Here is a 17,581-nt window from a genome sequence, read left to right as displayed (position 1 = left end):
CCCTTCTTAGAGAATACCCTGGTGAAATTTAGATTTGATCCCCATTTTAGGCAATGAGTAAGATTGCTATATCTGGCCCCAGTAGCTTTCGTCAGGGTAAATGGAGTGATGCCCTCAGAATTTTTGATTGGTAGGGGTACGAGACAGGGGTCTCCCTTTTCCCCCTTCCTGTTCACCCTTACTATAGAATCATTGGCTTGTAGGGTCCACGACCACCTGGACATCAGGGGATTTCACATCACGGGCGAGGCGGCCTTCAGGAGGAGAACGCACTATACACAGACAATGTCCACCTTTACATCATCCAACCCTCTATGTATCTCTCTTTGCTTTTCCAGCTGTTGGAGGAATATGGGGCTGCTCGGGATATTGCATTAACTGGGATAACTCCTTACTATATCTTCCGCAGAAAGCGGCTGTGGTTCCCCCTCTCCCACATCGGTTGACTCATACTACACTGGGGTTTAAATACCTGATAATATTTCTAACGCTACATAAAGGGGTATGTTTTTAACATAACTTTTGGCGAGTTATTCGTATCTGCAGAGGGGACATGGAGAGATGGCGTGGACTGCCCCTTACACTGCTAGGGAGGGCAGCTTTGTGTAAGATGGTATCATTACCCAAGCTACTTTATGCCCTCCAACAAGCATACTACCTGATCCCCCCTGAGACCTTCACCAGCAATAGAGGGGGACCTACGAACCTTGTTATGGGATAGTAAACGCCCAGGGTGGCTCGGTACATGCATACCTCAAATGTACCGGGGCACACATCGTCTTCCTACAGGAAACGCACACTGGTAAGGGGGAAGACCATAGATAACAGAGACACTGGCAGGGTCAGAACTACTGCATGACCTACTTTGCCTATATGAGGGAGGCTACGTGAGGTGGTCGTGGATTAGACCCCAGGGCCTCTTCAAATGCATGGATACCATAGCACAGGGGCGCTACTTGTTTGTGGAAGGGATCTTATATGACACAGCTATATTACTAGGAAGTGTCTACTCACCAAATACAGACCAGTTGCAATTCCTGTCAGAGCTGGCGGTGCAACTGGTTCGCTGATTTCAACTCCCATGGATAATTGATGGCAATTTTAACTGTGTGTTAGACACTGAGCTCGGCCAGTCCCACCCACCACTACCTCTCCAATACCCTGAACACTCAGTCAAATTATAGAAGGTTGGGCTCAAAGAGCCGTTTGTTACTTTGGCAACGTCAATTAACCCTACTGGCTGAATGCTGTAGATCTATATTTTTATGTATTAATCCCAGTCTTTGTGATCTAGCAATTGATGGTGCCAGCCCTACAAGGGGAGGCCTCCTGTTCGGAGATCCTTTTGTAAAAGAAGTAACTAGATTTGTCAACATAGTTACTTCTTTGGATAAGGCTCAGTCAGCTCTGAACAAAGTTTTCCAACCCGACCTTTTCACTAGGGCTGGGAGGGGCCCTTTGTCCTACCAGACTATACAAAGGATTTCCCCGTCGCAGAAGCACCGGGAATGACAATCAAAGGAGCGCTCTCTTCTTTTAGTCCAGAAGTCGGGGTCACAGAGGACACTTTCCACATGGAAACGTTTGTGTAAATTCAGCAACTCTTTCTTTCAAGAAGGTAAGGGCCAGATGTAGGTACAAAAAAATTAGCGACTCGCAATTTGCGAGCATGTGCGACTCGCAATTTGCGTGTCGCTAACTGGAATGCAGGTAGAAAGTGCGCAGACAAATTGCGACTCGCACCCGGAGTCGCACCGCAGATAGCGAGTCCGCTGTTTGCGAGGTCGCTTTTTGCGACCGCGCAAAAAACGGACTCGCAATTTGCGAGTGGGTGTCACAAATAGCAACTGTGCTGAAAATTGAAAGCAGGTGCTGCAGAACACTCCAGAACACTCAGGAAAACACTTCCTGGCACATGATGATGACATCACAGCCAGGAAGTTTACAAATACACCTGGGAGGAGGGAGGACCACACCCTTTTTTAACTGCAGCACAGCTAACAGAGTACCAGCAACCATGGCTGACACTCCCAGGAAGAGAAAGCTCAAGTTTTCAGAGAAGGAGCTGGAGGTGCTCACAGATGAGTGCTGTCAGCACCATGATGAGCTTTTTGGGAAGGCAACCCTCAATGTGCCAGACTCTGACAAAAAAGAATTTGGCAGGAAATCCAGGAGAAGGTAAACTCCCTGGGGGTCAGCCACAGGAGTGTGGATGAACTAAAGAAGAGGTGGTACGACCTCCGCTCCCGGACCAAGGAGAGGGTGGCAGAAAGGCTCCGGGAGATGAGAGGCACAGGAGGGGGACCATCTTCCATACCACCACCCACACCCCTGGAGGAAGGGGTTGAGGAGACCCTGGAGCAGAGGCTGTTACTGGAATTGGAGACCTGGACAACCGGTGAGTACCATGCGATATGCCTGTACCCCCATCAATGCCATACCTCCACCATGTACACAGGGGCATGCACAACCAAGATAGCTCAATTTCATGGTAGCAAACACCAGAATGATGCATTATAGGCAATGTAGTCAAGTAGGCACTTCATAAGCAAATGTTTATTAGGAAGTGTTTAACAGATAGTAGACACTGACAGTGTTTTCCCCATGTCCCACAGGTCTCCCACAAGACACCCCCACCAGCCAAAGTAGCCAGGTGCCAATGGTCAGCCAGTCCCAAGAGGAGACAACAGGACCAGCCATCACTCACACCTGCACCACCAACACCATCCCCTCTCTGGCAACACCTGTTGCAACAGTGGTCTTGGAGCCTGCACCAGGTACAATCCGGAGTGCCACATCAGACATCACAGGGACTCCACCGCTGCGCAGGTGACGCAGAATGAGGAGAGCAGGGCAGCAGGCAGAGTCAGGTCTTTCATCCACAACACCAATGGAGGCCCAGCTGCTACGGGGTCAGCGCCTGCAAAATCAACAGTTAAGGCGGATTAGTGGGGTTCTGCAGCGCCTCAAGAGGAACCATGCCAACAGCATGCAGCAGGTGCATGCATAACTGGAGGTCATTGGGAACAACACTGGTGACCTAGCCCTGTCAATGCGCGAACTGGTGGCTGGACTGCTAACGCAGAGTGAGGGTGCGCAGCTGCTCCAAAGGCTGGACAGGATGGCCTCCTCTATTGTCAGACTGGCAGTGAACACAACTGGGCTGTCAAGGAGAACAGTCAGCCTCCAGGTTGACATGGGCCACTTTGCGGGTCATGTGGCACGGGGACTGGGCCGGATCACCCATGCAATAGACCTTATGGAGGCACAGCAGGTGTCCAGGGGTACAGGTGACACCCCACAAGACAGTGAGGAGGGCTCCACTGTCAGCAGTGTGTCTGCTGGTGACACCAGGGTGCTACGGAGTGGGAGTACAAGGCAGAGCACTGCTGAGCAACCTGGTACCAGCCAGGCTGGCCGAGCCCGCCGTAGGCTGTGAGCTAAACACTGTCCCTGATGTTGGGGCACATGATGGCAATGTGTCCCATGCCAGGTGGTCATTTGAAGTTCCTGAACAGTTTTTACTTGTATATAGTTTGGTTTTTGCACATATTAAATCATTTGTTCGTTACACTTAACACATGGAGGGCCATATTTATACTTTTCGACGCACAACTGCGCCAACGCAGTTGTGCGTCAAAAAATTTAACGCCGGCTAATGCCATTCTGAAGCGCCATGCGGGCGCCGTATTTATTCAATGACGTTAGCCGGTGTTAGCCGGCGGAGCTGCCTGGTGTGCGTAAAAAAAAATGACTTACACCAGGCAGCGCCGGCGTAGGGGAATATGGAGCTTGGGCGTCAAAAAATGGGGCAAGTCAGGCTGAGGCAAAATTTTCGCCTCAACCCGAATTGCGCCGTTTTTTTTTACTCCCAACCCCCATTGAAATGACTCCTGTCTTAGCAAAGACAGGAGTCATGCCCCCTTGCCCAATGGCCATGCCCAGGGGACTTATATCCCCTGGGCATGGTCATTGGGCATAGTGGCATGTAGGGGGGCACAAATCAGGCCCCCCTATGCCACAATTATTTTTTTAAAAAAATACTTACCTGAACTTACCTTAACTTCCCTGGGATGGGTCCCTCCATCCTTGGGCGTCCTCCTGGGGTGGGCAAGGGTGGCAGGCGGTGTCCCTGGGGGCAGGGGAGGGCACCTCTGGGCTCCTTCCGAGCCCACAGGTCCCTTAACGCCTGCCCTGAGCAGGCGTTAAAAAATGATGCAAACACGGCTGGACGTCATTTTTTTTGACCCGCCCACTCCCGGGCGTCATTTTTGCCCGGGAGTATAAATACGACGCACATGCCTCGGAGTCATTTTTTAGTAGGGAACGCCTACCTTGCATATCATTAACGCAAGGAAGGTGTCCACGCTAAAAAATGACGCAAACTCCATGAACTTTGACGCTAGACGCGTCTAACGCCAGAGTATAAATATGGAGTTCGTTTTGCGTCGGATTTGCGTAAAAAAAAAACAACGCAAATCCGGCACAAACAGAGTATAAATATGGCCCGGAGTGTTTGTTCTATTGGTGAGTATGGTAGAAGTTGGCACGTACCTTCCAAAGTATTGGGTTGCAATGTGTTCCCGTCTCAGTCTGCCTTGATTTGCGATGCTCCTATCTCCATGATGGCGATGTGGTTGCTCTTGCTCTTCATCCTCCGAATCTGGGTCTGCAGGGGTGAGAGGTAGGCCACGTCGGGTGGCAATGTTGTGCAGGATAGCGCATGCAACAACTATTTTGAAAGCCGTTATGGGGGTATACTGGAGGGCACCTCCACTTCGGTGGAGGCATCTGAACCGTGCTTTCAGCAGTCCGAAGGTTCTTTCAATCAAGTTCCTGGTCCTTTTATGTGCACTGTTGTATCGCCTCTCACATTCATTGCTGGGTGTTAAGTAAGGAGTCACTATCCATGGCCGTAGTGCATATGCACTGTCACCTGTTGGGCACAAAACGTACACTGTTAGCAAGTCGTGGTTGGTTTGCAAATTGATCTGTGTGCATGTCTACAAGGTGCATGCAGCTCTACCTAGGAGGTATCCGTCTCCAAACTCCCCACGTTCCAGGCATTGGTGTATCCCACTGTGCCTAAAAATGCAGGAGTCATGAGTACTGCCTGGAAATTTAGCAACCATGTCAGTGATGACATAATGGGCGTCACATACCACCTGAATATTGAGTGAGTGGGTACACTTTCTATTGCGGAACAGATATTCCAGGTTTGCAGGAGGGCAGATTTGAATATGTGTCCCATCTACACACCCTATGACATGGGGAAAGTTGGCAATTCGGTAAAAGTCTAACTTGGTGCTGTTAATTTCTGTCTCATTCCTGGGTAGGTATATGTATCGGGACATGTGTGTGAGTAAGGCATCTAGGAATACCCTGAGGAACCTTGATAGTGCACTTTGGGATACCCCACCTGCCACAGCAATGACCCCCTGATAGCTCCCCGAGGCCAAGAGGTGCAGTGAGCATAGCACTTGCACATGTGTAGGGATGGCGCAGCTGCGCACAGTCTTGCGTTCTAGCTGTGCTTTGAGTAATTCTATTAGATCTAGTATAGCTGCGCTGCTAAGTCTGTATTTGTCATACAATTCCTCCTCAGTTTGCTGGAAAAGAGTCTGCCTTGTTCTATATATCTTTTCCTGTCTGTGGCCCCTCCTCCTCCTCTGCTGGGCGGCGTGGGCTCTCCTCCTCACTCCTATCAGGTATATCTCCGCCATCTTGTGTAACCCAGATGCCTTCTGGGTCTCCTTTTATACTTTGGTAATGATTACCACCTGCTCTGAGTTAGTGGTAAATGGGACATGCAAACTGGGCTTTTTGCGACTAGTCGCAATTTGCGAGTTGCTATTGCATATGGTTTGCGACTCGCAAATTGCGACTTCCTATTAGCGGGTCGCAATATGGGGTCGCAAATTTTGCGAGTTGGTAACGTCTCGCATCGCATTTTGCGAGTCGGAAATGGGATTTTTGCATCCCATTTCCGAATTTGCAGAGTCGCAAATAGCGATTCGTGCCATTTGCGACTCGCAAAAGTTTGCTACATCTGGCCCTTAGTTATCAATTCTCTTCCCTCCTAGGTTTAGGGCGTAGAATTCGTCATTTTTTACACAATCATGAAATAATTACAAAAGAAGGATGGGTTCTTCAAACAAATAGCATTGAGACAAAAGCATAAGATTTGAATGACTGCATTCCTTTTCGGGCACATCTACCATTTTGCTGGCATAACCGAACAATAAGGACAATCAAACCTTGCTACCAGTGAACAATCATACTGCGGCAGGCAGTAGAAGCAATATCTCCAGCCATTTCTCCTAGTATTTTCTCTGTATTTAATTCAGGGTTCCAAGATTTTCTTGTGTTTTGTAGGGCAGAGTCTAACGTCATATGCAACTTTTTCCTTAAGCACACGCCAATCCATATTCGACTACCAATATTTTTCTAACTTGGTGTGGGATTCCTTTTGTGTGGTAAGTGTTGCACAAATACTTTACACATTGCCTCCTATTTAAGTCTGACTGTTCTGTGCCAAGCTACCAGAGGATTGACCACAGGTTAACTTATGGTTGACTTGTGCCTCACCCTGATAAGGACTGTGGTCGCCGCATGACCAGGGCTCGCACCCCAGCTAACAAACAACCCAATTTCTTACATGCCAAACCATAATAACCACACTAATATCACAATTACCCCAGTCCGCTCCTTGTCCAGAGGGTATATAACCTGTTATTTAATGTCTCACCCTCTCTTCCAGGAGGCCATCCTCTTCACTTGTATCGCTGTGGCTGTGTCTTGCAGCAAACACTCTGGTGCTGTGGTGCCATAACTGCTCTGTTTGGTAGCCGGCCTCTACCACACCCAAGGCCTTTCTTACCAAAAGATTGCCCATGCGACAATCCTGCTGTATGTCTGGCAGTGTTATTCACCCATCATGCATTCCATGTGTCAATGAATCTACAGCAGCTTGTGGAGGACCCTCGTTGCATCAAGCCTCTAGAAACAAATCTCAGGTGCCCAATATGACACATTCTGAAGTATGGATGCCTCGCAAACATGAGGGGAAAGCAATCACCAGAGTTGAACATCTCTCTGGAACTCAGAGAAGGCGTCGCACTGATTACACTCATAAAATTCTTCCACATTTTTACTGACGTAGAAGACCCGATATGTGTATCTGTCACTTGCTGGGACGGGAGAGGCATAGCCTGCTCTTTGATCCTAGGTTCAAAGAGGATATATTGCTATTTATGCGAATTAATGCTGAATCCAGGTTTATTTCCCATATTGACAATACATGTGGCGAGGTCTGCGATGACCGGAAGGATCCTGTCTGCGTACAGCTATATTGTCCCATTGTGGGCTCTATCAATGCATCTACTGTTATCTAGTTTGGTAAAGTTTCTTCTATTACTGCAAAGAGCAACAGACAGAGGGGACATCCCAGACTGGATCTCATTTCTAGAGCGAATGATTCCGACAGGAGCCCAATCACTTGTCCTTGAGTCATGAGGGTGATTTACAGGAGTTTGACCCAGAACAGAAACTGAATTCTGAGATGCATTTGATAAGGGTCTTGGTGTTGGGATTCCAGAATATAGCGCTCACTTAAGTGGTTCATTAGAGATAAAAAAAAAGTCAGGGACTAATAGAAGAGCCAGGTTGTCAGCTTCTTGCCAGTCAGTGAGAAGTGGTGAGGAGGTTCTGATGCGTAACTGCACGCATTAGGAGTGATGTAGAAGGGCTAACCACCAGAGCTGGGTCTGAGTGTGGAAAGGTAATACCCTAATGATGACAAGATATGGGCCAGGTGTAGAGTGTCACGCAGTGTTCAATTTCTATTCAATGTCGCCTTTAGGAGGAAGAGCTATCACTGTGTTCTTGCAATGAGTCTAGATATGTTGGATCAATTCAACACAATTTATCCTTATGAGTTTATTAGATACCCGTCTGTGCTTCGAGGCAGTTGTTTCTTTCATCCACTTACTGATGGTCGATTTATTACCTTTCTTCACTATATATAATTGATTAAGGAGATGGGCTGGTTAGCAGTGTGAGTAAATTCTTGGTATGTTTAAATACATGCCACACGTCACAGAGCTCATGGTGCCTGTGTGAGAGCATGTGACATCAAATGAATTCAGAAACAGTCAGATGTACGTGACCTGATGAAACATTTTAGGCAATTGAGTCAGATTCCCAATGTGTTCCCTGTACATGTGTATTATACTTATCAATGACTTTCATAGACAAACTGTTAGAGAGCAGCATCCGGCTGAAGCCTCTGTGTCTGTTGCATTTGCAATAGTATGAATAAGCTCTGTGTGTTCAATTGGAATGTGTGCCGTCTTTCTCAATGCTAAGATCCAATAACTATGGATTCCTTTCTGAGGGCCTGGGAAATGATAGGAATGGGGAGGTGACAAAAAACAAAACGCCATGGTATCAGAATTTCCTAGGAGGACCTTACCTCCAGGAATTATAATAGCCCCTTCAGATCCATGCTCTAAGAAAGATAAAGAAATGATAAAGTCAAAAATCTAAGTGTGCTTTTTTATTAACAAAAGTGTGTATTTGTTTATTGGCAATCTTGTGTGTGGGGGTGTTTAGAAGGGTGAGTGGGTAACTACGTGCAGAAGTCAATGGGTAACTAAATGGATGGATGAGTGAGTGCAGCGATAGATGCATGAATGCACACCTAAGTGATAATATAGACAAATGAAGAAGTGGACAATGTGAATGAATGGGTGAGTGGATAGATGAAAGGTTGACTATATGAAATGATGAATGAATGAGTAAATTGATGAATGGATCATTTGCAAACTCAGAGTTCATAGATCAATGACTCAGAATGGATGAGAGAGCAGATAAATGAATGATTAAGCAAGTGCTTGTGTGCACGGATACTACATACTGCAGTAAACACCACTGCATACACTGTCTCTGTAAACAACCCTCATAGTATAGTACAAAGCAGTGCAGTGGAAATAGAATCCTCATAGTGCAGTAAGGTGAAGTGTGTGCACAGATTCTTCATACTGCAGTAAGATGTGGTGCAGTGCATACAGATTTCTCATAGTGCAGTGAAGATGCAATGCAGTGGAACAGACTCCTCATAGTGTAGTAGGATGCAGTGTAGTGCAAGCTTCTTATAGTGTAGTAAGATGCAGTGTAGTATGCAAAGTTTCTAATAAATAGTGCAGCAGGATGAAGTGCATTGCGCACAGATGTCTCATAGTGCTGTAACATGCAGTGCATCTTTCTCACAGTGTAGAAAGATACAATGCAGTGGCACAGATTCATCACAGTGCAGTAAAATGCAGTGCAGTGCACATATTCCTCATAGTGCGGTAAGATGCAATGCAGTGCACAGAATCCTCACACTGTAGTAAGATGCAGTACAGCATGCACACATTCCTCATAGTGCAGTAGCACAGATTCCTCACAGTGCAGTAAAATGCAGTGCAGTGCACATATTCCTCATAGTGCGGTAAGATGCAATGCAGTGCACAGAATCCTCACACTGTAGTAAGATGCAGTACAACATTGTAGGAAAGTACCATCTTGCCTGGCATGTTACCCCCATTTTTCACTGTATATATGTTGTTTTAGTTGTATGTGTCACTGGGACCCTGCCAGCCAGGGCCCCAGTGCTCATAAGTGTGCCTAAATGTGTTACTTGTGTTATGACTAACTGTCTCACTGAGGCTCTGCTAACCAGAACATCAGTGGTTATGCTCTCTCATTTCTTTCAAATTGTCACTAACAGGCTAGTGACCAATTTTACCAATTTACATTGGCTTACTGGAACACCCTTATAATTCCCTAGTATATGGTACTGAGGTACCCAGGGTATTGGGGTTCCAGGAGATCCCTATGGGCTGCAGCATTTCTTTTGCCACCCATAGGGAGCTCTGACAATTCTTACACAGGCCTGCCACTGCAGCCTGAGTGAAATAACGTCCACGTTATTTCACAGCCATTTTACACTGCACTTAAGTAACTTATAAGTCACCTATATGTCTAACCTTTACCTGGTAAAGGTTAGGTGCAAAGTTACTTAGTGTGAGGGCACCCTGGCACTAGCCAAGGTGCCCCCACATTGTTCAGGGCCAATTCCCCGGACTTTGTGAGTGCGGGGACACCATTACACGCGTGCACTACATATAGGTCACTACCTATATGTAGCTTCACAATGGTAACTCCGAATATGGCCATGTAACAGGTCTATGATCATGGAATTGCCCCCTCTATGCCATCCTGGCATAGTTGGCACAATCCCATGATCCCAGTGGTCTGTAGCACAGACCCTGGTACTGCCAAACTGCCTTTCCCGGGGTTTCACTGCAGCTGCTGCTGCTGCCAACCCCTCAGACAGGTTTCTGCCCTCCTGGGGTCCAGCCAGGCTTGGCCCAAGATGGCAGAACAAAGGACTTCCTCTGAGAGAGGGTGTTACACCCTCTCCCTTTGGAAAATGGTGTGAAGGCAGGGGAGGAGTAGCCTCCCCCAGCCTCTGGAAATGCTTTCATGGGCACACATGGTGCCCATTTCTGCATAAGCCAGTCTACACCGGTTCAGGGACCCCTTAGCCCTACTCTGGTGCAAAACTGGACAAAGGAAAGGGGAGTGACCACTCCCCTGACCTGCACCTCCCCTGGGAGGTGCCCAGAGCTCCTCCAGTGTGCTCCAGACCTCTGCCATCTTGGAAACAGAGGTGCTGCTGGCACACTGGACTGCTCTGAGTGGCCAGTGCCACCAGGTGACGTCAGAGACTCCTTCTGATAGGCTCCTTCAGGTGTTGCTAGCCTATCCTCTCTCCTAGGTAGCCAAACCCTCTTTTCTGGCTATTTAGGGTCTCTGTCTCTGGGGATTCCTTAGATAACGAATGCAAGAGCTCATCCGAGTTCCTCTGCATCTCTCTCTTCACCTTCTGCCAAGGAATCGACTGCTGACCGCGCTGGAAGCCTGCAAAACTGCAACAAAGTAGCAAAGACAACTACTGCAACTCTGTAACGCTGATCCTGCCGCCTTCTTGACTGTTTTCCTGGTGGTGCATGCTGTGGGGGTAGTCTGCCTCCTCTCTGCACTAGATGCTCCGAAGAAATCTCCTGTGGGTCGACGGAATCGTCCCCCTGCAACCGCAGGCACCAAAGAACTGCATCACCGGTACCCTGGGTCTCCTCTCAGCACGACGAGCGAGGTTCCTTGAATCCAGCAACTCTGTCCAAGTGACTCCCACAGTCCAGTGACTCTTCAGTCCAAGTTTGGTGGAGGTAAGTCCTTGCCTCCCCACGCCAGACTGCATTGCTGGGAACCGCGACTTTTGCAGCTACTCCGACCTCCGTGCACTTCCAGCGGAAATCCTTTGTGCACAGTCCAGCCTGGGTCCACGGCACTCTAACCTGCATTGCACGACTTCCTAAGTTGTCCTCCGGCGACGTGGGACTCCTTTGTGCGACTTCGGGTGAGCACTGTTTCACGCATCTTCATAGTGCCTGTTCCGGCACTTCTGCGGGTGCTGCCTGCTTCTGAGAGGGCTCCTTGTCTTGCTCGACGCCCCCTCTGTCCTCAGACGCAATTGGCGACATCCTGGTCCCTCCTGGGCCACAGCAGCATCCAAAAACCCTACCTGCACGATTTGCAGCTAGCAAGGCTTGTTGGCAGTCTTTCTTCAGGAAAACACTTCTGCACGACTCTCCACGGCGTGGGGGATCCATCCTCCAAAGGGGAAGTCTCTAGCCCTTGTCATTCCTGCAGAACCTTCAGCTTCTACTGTCCAGTATTAGCTTCTTTGCATCCACAGCTGGCATTTCCTGGGCATCTGCCCATCTCCGACTTGCCTGTGACTTGGTCCCCTTGTTCCACAGGTACCCTCGACTGGAAATCCATCATTGTTGCATTGCTGGTTTGTGTCTTTCCTGCAGAATTCCCCTATCACGACTTCTATGTCCTTTGGGGAACTTTAGTGCACTTTGCACTCACTTTTCAGGGTCTTGGGGTGGGCTATTTTTCTAACCCTTACTATTTTCTAATAGTCCCAGCGACCCTCTACAAGGTCACATAGGTTTGGGGTCCATTCGTGGTTCGCATTCCACTTTTGGAGTATATGGTTTGTGTTGCCCCTATCCCTATGTGTCCCCATTGCATCCTATTGTAACTATACATTGTTTGCACTGTTTTCTAAGACTATACTGCATATTTTTGGTATTGTGTGCATATATCTTGTGTATATTTGCTATCCTCATACTGAGGGTACACTCTGAGATACTTTGGCATATTGTCATAAAAATAAAGTACCTTTATTTTTAGTATATCTGTGTATTGTGTTTTCTTATGATATTGTGCATATGACACTAAGTGGTACTGTAGGAGCTTCACTCGTCTCCTAGTTCAGCCTAAGCTGCTCTGCTAAGCTACCATTATCTATCAGCCTATGCTGCTAGACACCCTATACACTAATAAGGGATAACTGGGCCTGGTGCAAGGTATAAGTACCCCTTGGTACTCACTACAAGCCAGTCCAGCCTCCTACAAGCATGCACACATTCCTCATAGTGCAGTAGCACAGATTCCTCACAGTGCAGTAAGATGCAGTACGGTGCACAGATTCCTCATAGTACAGTAAGAGGAAGTGCAGTGGCACATATTCCTTTATAGTATATTAAGATGCAGTGCAGTACACTGTAGGAGGCTGGCCTGGTTTGTAGTGGGTACCAAGGGGTACTTACACCTTGCACCAGGCCCAGTTATCCCTTATTAGTGTATAGGGTGTCTAGCAGCTTAGGCTGATAGAAAAGGTAGCTTAGCAGAGCAGTTTAGGCTGAACTAGGAGACGAGTGAAGCTCCTAGAGTACCACTAGTGTCATATGCACAATATCATAAGAAAACACAATACACAGATATACTAAAAATAAAGGTACTTTATTTTTATGACAATATGCCATAAGTATCTCAGTGAGTACCCTCAGTATGAGGATAGCAAATATACACAAGATATATGTACACAATACCAAAATTATGCAGTAATAGCAATAGAAAGCAATGCAAGCAATGTACAGTCACAATAGATTGCAATGAGAGCACATAGGTATAGGGGCAACATAAACCATATACTCTAGAAGTGGAATGCGAACCACAAATGGACCCCAAACCTATGTGAGCTTGTAGAGGGTCGCTGGGACTGTAAGAAAACAGTGAGGGTTAGAAAAATAGCCCACCCCAAGACCCTGAAAAGTAGGTGTAAAGTGCACCTACGTTCCCCAGAGAGCACAGAAGTCGTGATAGGGGAATTCTGCAAGGAAGACCAACACCAGCAATGCAACAACGATGGATTTCCAGACAAGAGTACCTGTGGAACAAGGGGACCAAGTCCAAGAGTCACACTCAAGTCGGGAGTGCGCAGATACCCGAGAAATGCCAGCTGAGGTTGCAAAGAAGCTGCCACCGGATGGTAGAAGCTGTGGATTCTGCAAGAACGAAGAGGACTAGGAACTTCCCCTTTGGAGGATGGATGTCCCACGTCGTGAAGAAGCTTGCAGAGGTGTTTCCATGCAGAAAGACCACAAACAACTCTTGCTAGCTGCAAGGGTCGCGGTTACGGCTTTTGGATGCTGCTGTGGCCTAGGAGGGACCAGGATGTCACCAATTGCGTGAGGAGACAGAGGGGGCATCCAGCAAGACAAAGAGCCCACTCAGAAGCAAGCAGCACCTGCAGAAGTGCCGGAACATGCACTACGAAGAAGAGTGAACCGGAGCTCACCCGAAGTCACAAAAGAAGGTCCCACGACGCCGGAGGACAACTCAGGAGGTCGTGCACTGCAGGTTAGAGTGTCGGGGACCCAGGCTTGGCTGTGCACAAAGGAAATCCTGGAAGAGGGCACAGGAGCTGGAGCAGCTGCAAATCACGCAGTATCCAGCAATGCAGTCTAGCGTGGGGAGGCAAGGACTTACCTCCACCAAACTTGGACTGAAGAGTCACTGGACTGTGGGAGTCACTTGGACAGAGTTGCTGAGTTACAGGGACCACGCTCGTCGTGCTGAGAGGGGACCCAGAGGACCGGTGATGCAGTCTTTTGGTGCCTGCGGTTGCAGGGGGAAGATTCCATCGACCCACGGGAGATTTCTTCAGAGCTTCTAGTGCAGAGAGGAGGCAGACTACCCCCACAGCATGCACCACCAGGAAAACAGTCGAGAAGGCGGCTGGATCAGCGATACAAGGTTGCAGTAGTCGTCTTTGCTACTTTGTTGCGGTTTTGCAGGCATCCAGAGCAGTCAGCGGTAGATTCCTTGGCAGAAGGTGAAGAGAGAGATGCAGAGGAACTCTGATGAGCTCTTGCATTCGTTATCCCCAAAGCAGAGACCCTAAAGAGCCAGAAAAGGAGGTCTGGCTACTTAGGAAGGAGGATAGGCTAGCAACACAGGTAAGAGCCTATCAAAAGGAGTCTCTGACGTCACCTGCTGGCACTGGCCACTCAGAGCAGTCCAGTGTGCCAGCAGCACCTCTGTTTCCAAGATGGCAGAGGTCTGGAGCACACTGGAGGAGCTCTGGGCACCTCCCAGGGGAGGTGCAGGTCAGGGGAGTGGTCACTCCCCTTTCCTTTGTCCAGTTTCGAGCCAGGGCAGGGCTGGGGGATCCCTGAACCAGTGTAGACTGGCTTATGCAGAGATGGGCACCATCTGTGCCCATCAAAGCATTTCCAGAGGCTGGGGGAGGCTACTCCTCCCCAGCCCTGACACCTTTTTCCAAAGGGAGAGGGTGTAACACCCTCTCTCTGAGGAAGTCCTTTGTTCTGCCATCCTGGGACAAGCCTGGCTGGACCCCAGGAGGGAAGAAACCTGTCTGAGGGGTTGGCAGCAGCAGCAGCTGCAGTGAAACCCCGGGAAAGGTAGTTTGGCAGTACCCGGGTCTGTGCTAGAGACTCGGGGGATCGTGGAATTGTCTCCCCAATGCCAGAATGGCATTGGGGTGACAATTCCATGATCTTAGACATGTTACATGGCCATGTTCGGAGTTACCATTGTGACGCTGTACATAGGTAGTGACCTATGTACAGTGCACGCGTGTAATGGTGTCCCCGCACTCACAAAGTCCGGGGAATTTGCCCTGAACAATGTGGGGGCACCTTGGCTAGTGCCAGGGTGCCCACACACTAAGTAACTTAGCACCCAACCTTTACCAGGTAAAGGTTAGACATATAGATGACTTATAAGTTACCTAAGTGCAGTGGTAAATGGCTGTGAAATAACGTGGATGTTATTTCACTCAGGCTGCAAGGGCAGGCCTGTGTAAGAATTGTCAGAGCTCCCTATGGGTGGCAAAAGAAATGCTGCAGCCCATAGGGATCTCCTGGAACCCCAATACCCGGATACCTCAGTACCATATACTAGGGAATTATAAGGGTGTTCCAGTATGCCAATGTGAATTGGTGAAATTGGTCACTAGCCTGTTATTGACAATTTGGAAAGCAAAGAGAGAGCATAACCACTGAGGTTCTGGTTAGCAGAGCCTCAGTGAGACAATTAGTCATCACACAGGGAACACATACAGGGCACACTTATGAGCACTGGGGCCCTGGCTGGCAGGGTCCCAGTGACACATACAACTAAAACAACATATATACAGTGAAATATGGGGGTAACATGCCAGGCAAGATGGTACTTTCCTCCATACACACAGACTTCTCATAGTGCTGTAAGATGCAGTATAGTGGACAAATTCATCATAGTGCAGTAAGATGCAGTGCAGTGTGTACAAATTCCTCATAGTGCAGTAAGATGTAGTGCACCATGCACATATATCTCAGTGCAGTAAGATGCAGTGCAGTGGGCACAGATTTCTCACAGTGCAGTAAAATGAAGTGCCAGATTCCCCATAGTGCTGTAGTGTGCATTGCAGCAAGCACAGATTCCTCATAGAGCAATAAGATTCTGTTACAGTGCACAGAGTCCTCACAGTGCAGTAAGACGCAGTACAGTGCACATATTCCTCACAGTGCAATACGATGCAGTGCAGCATGCACAGATTCCTTATAGTGCAGTAAGATGCAGTGCACAGATTCCTCACAATGCAGTAAGATGAAGTGCAGTGCACAGATTCCTCACAGTGCAGTAAGATGCAGTGCAGATTCCTCACAGTGCAGTAAGATGCAGTGCAGTTCACAAATTCCTCACAGTACAGTAAGATGCAGTGCACAGATCTCTCATAGTGCAGTAAGATGCAGTGCACAGATCTCTCAGTGCAGTAAGATGCAGTGGTCAGATTCCTCCCAGTGAAGTAAGATGCAGTGCACAGATTCCTCAGTGCAGTAAGATGCAGTGCACAGATTCCTCACGGTGAAGTAAGATGCAGTGCAGCGTACACAGATTCCTCATAGAGCAGTAAGATGCAGTGCACAGATTCTTCACAGTGCAGTAAAATGCAGTGCACAGATCCCTCACAGTGCCGTAAGATGCAGTGCACAGATTCATCAGTGCAGTAAGATGCAGTGCACAGATTCCTCACGGTGAAGTAAGATGCAGTGCAGCGTACACAGATTCCTAATAGTGCAGTAAGATGCAGTGCACAGAATTCTCATAGTGCAGTAAGAGGCAGTACTGTGCACAGATTCCTCTCAGTGTGGTAAGATGCAGTGTACGGATCCCTCAGTGCAGTAAGCTGCAGTGCACAGATTCCACACAGTGCAGTAAGATGCAGTGCACAGATCCCTCAGTGCAGTAAGATGCAGTGCAGTGCACAGATCCCCTCTTTAACACAAATGATGACCACAAACACCCCCAGGACCGGAAGGAAAGCCCCCCAGAGGTCCCCGGATAGAAGAGCCCAGCTCAGCCCGGCTCCTGGCAGAGATTCCTCACAGTGCAGTAAGATACAGTGTACAGATTCCTCACAGTGCAGTAAGATGCAGTGCAGTGCACATATCTCCTCTTTAACATAAATGATGACACAAACACCCCCAGGGCCGGAAGGAAAGCCCCCCAGAGGTCCCCGGATAGAAGACCCCAGCTCAGCCCGGCTCCTGGCAGAGATTTCCTCCAGGATTATTCAGTCTATTTCTACAAACACAGCAGAAGGTGCTGACAATCTCCTACCTGAGCAGAAACCTGTGCAGACATTTCCAGGCTCTCTCCTCCCCCTGGGGCTGGGGGGGGCAGGTGCAGCTCTGGGGTGTCAGGGGGGGTCTGTGAGGGTCTGAAGATAAAGGTAACCGTACAGACCCTCAGGGGCTCTTCCTCCTCTGCAGCAGGCTGAATACAGAAGGATAGGCCGTAAGTGCAGTGAACATCCGGTGCTAATGCTGACACTGCCGCTGCTGACCCGGAAAGTGACACCTTTACTCTGCCATCCAACCTTATCACCTACTACTTTTCCGCACATGCGCAGACCACACCAGTCACCGGAAGTAGACACACTATTTCTCGCACGGGCACAGACAGCCCCAAACATGCTGTAATTGATAAACACTACTCTCTCGCACATGCGTAGACTACCCTTGTCACCGACGTGACATGCACAGACTTCCGTAGTTGCCGGAAGTGGACTGACACTACTCTCTTGCACATGCGCTGACTGCCCCAGTGG

At 48.6% G+C, this 17,581-nt stretch overlaps 1 protein-coding gene across 3 annotated transcripts in view; it reads right to left on the bottom strand.

The window, feature by feature from the left end:
• The window catches only part of LOC138287271 (zinc finger protein 268-like), a 55,721-nt gene extending 38,390 nt beyond the window's left edge, over window positions 1-17,331 (bottom strand). For 2 of the 3 annotated variants that reach the window (XM_069227633.1, XM_069227631.1), the window contains exon 1: window positions 17,092-17,329. The gene's annotated coding sequence lies outside the window, so the exon portion shown is untranslated. Of the gene's footprint in view, window positions 1-2,572; window positions 2,921-4,554; window positions 4,937-17,091 lie in introns of those variants that run through there. The other variant, XR_011202185.1, reaches the window with a different exon arrangement.
• Window positions 17,332-17,581: the final 250 nt, after the last annotated feature.

This window comes from Pleurodeles waltl, chromosome 4_1, assembly GCF_031143425.1.
Source record: "Pleurodeles waltl isolate 20211129_DDA chromosome 4_1, aPleWal1.hap1.20221129, whole genome shotgun sequence".
Taxonomy (NCBI): domain Eukaryota; kingdom Metazoa; phylum Chordata; class Amphibia; order Caudata; family Salamandridae; genus Pleurodeles; species Pleurodeles waltl.
Note: the sequence above shows the minus strand (reverse complement) of the source record. Positions and strands in the feature narration are given on the sequence as shown.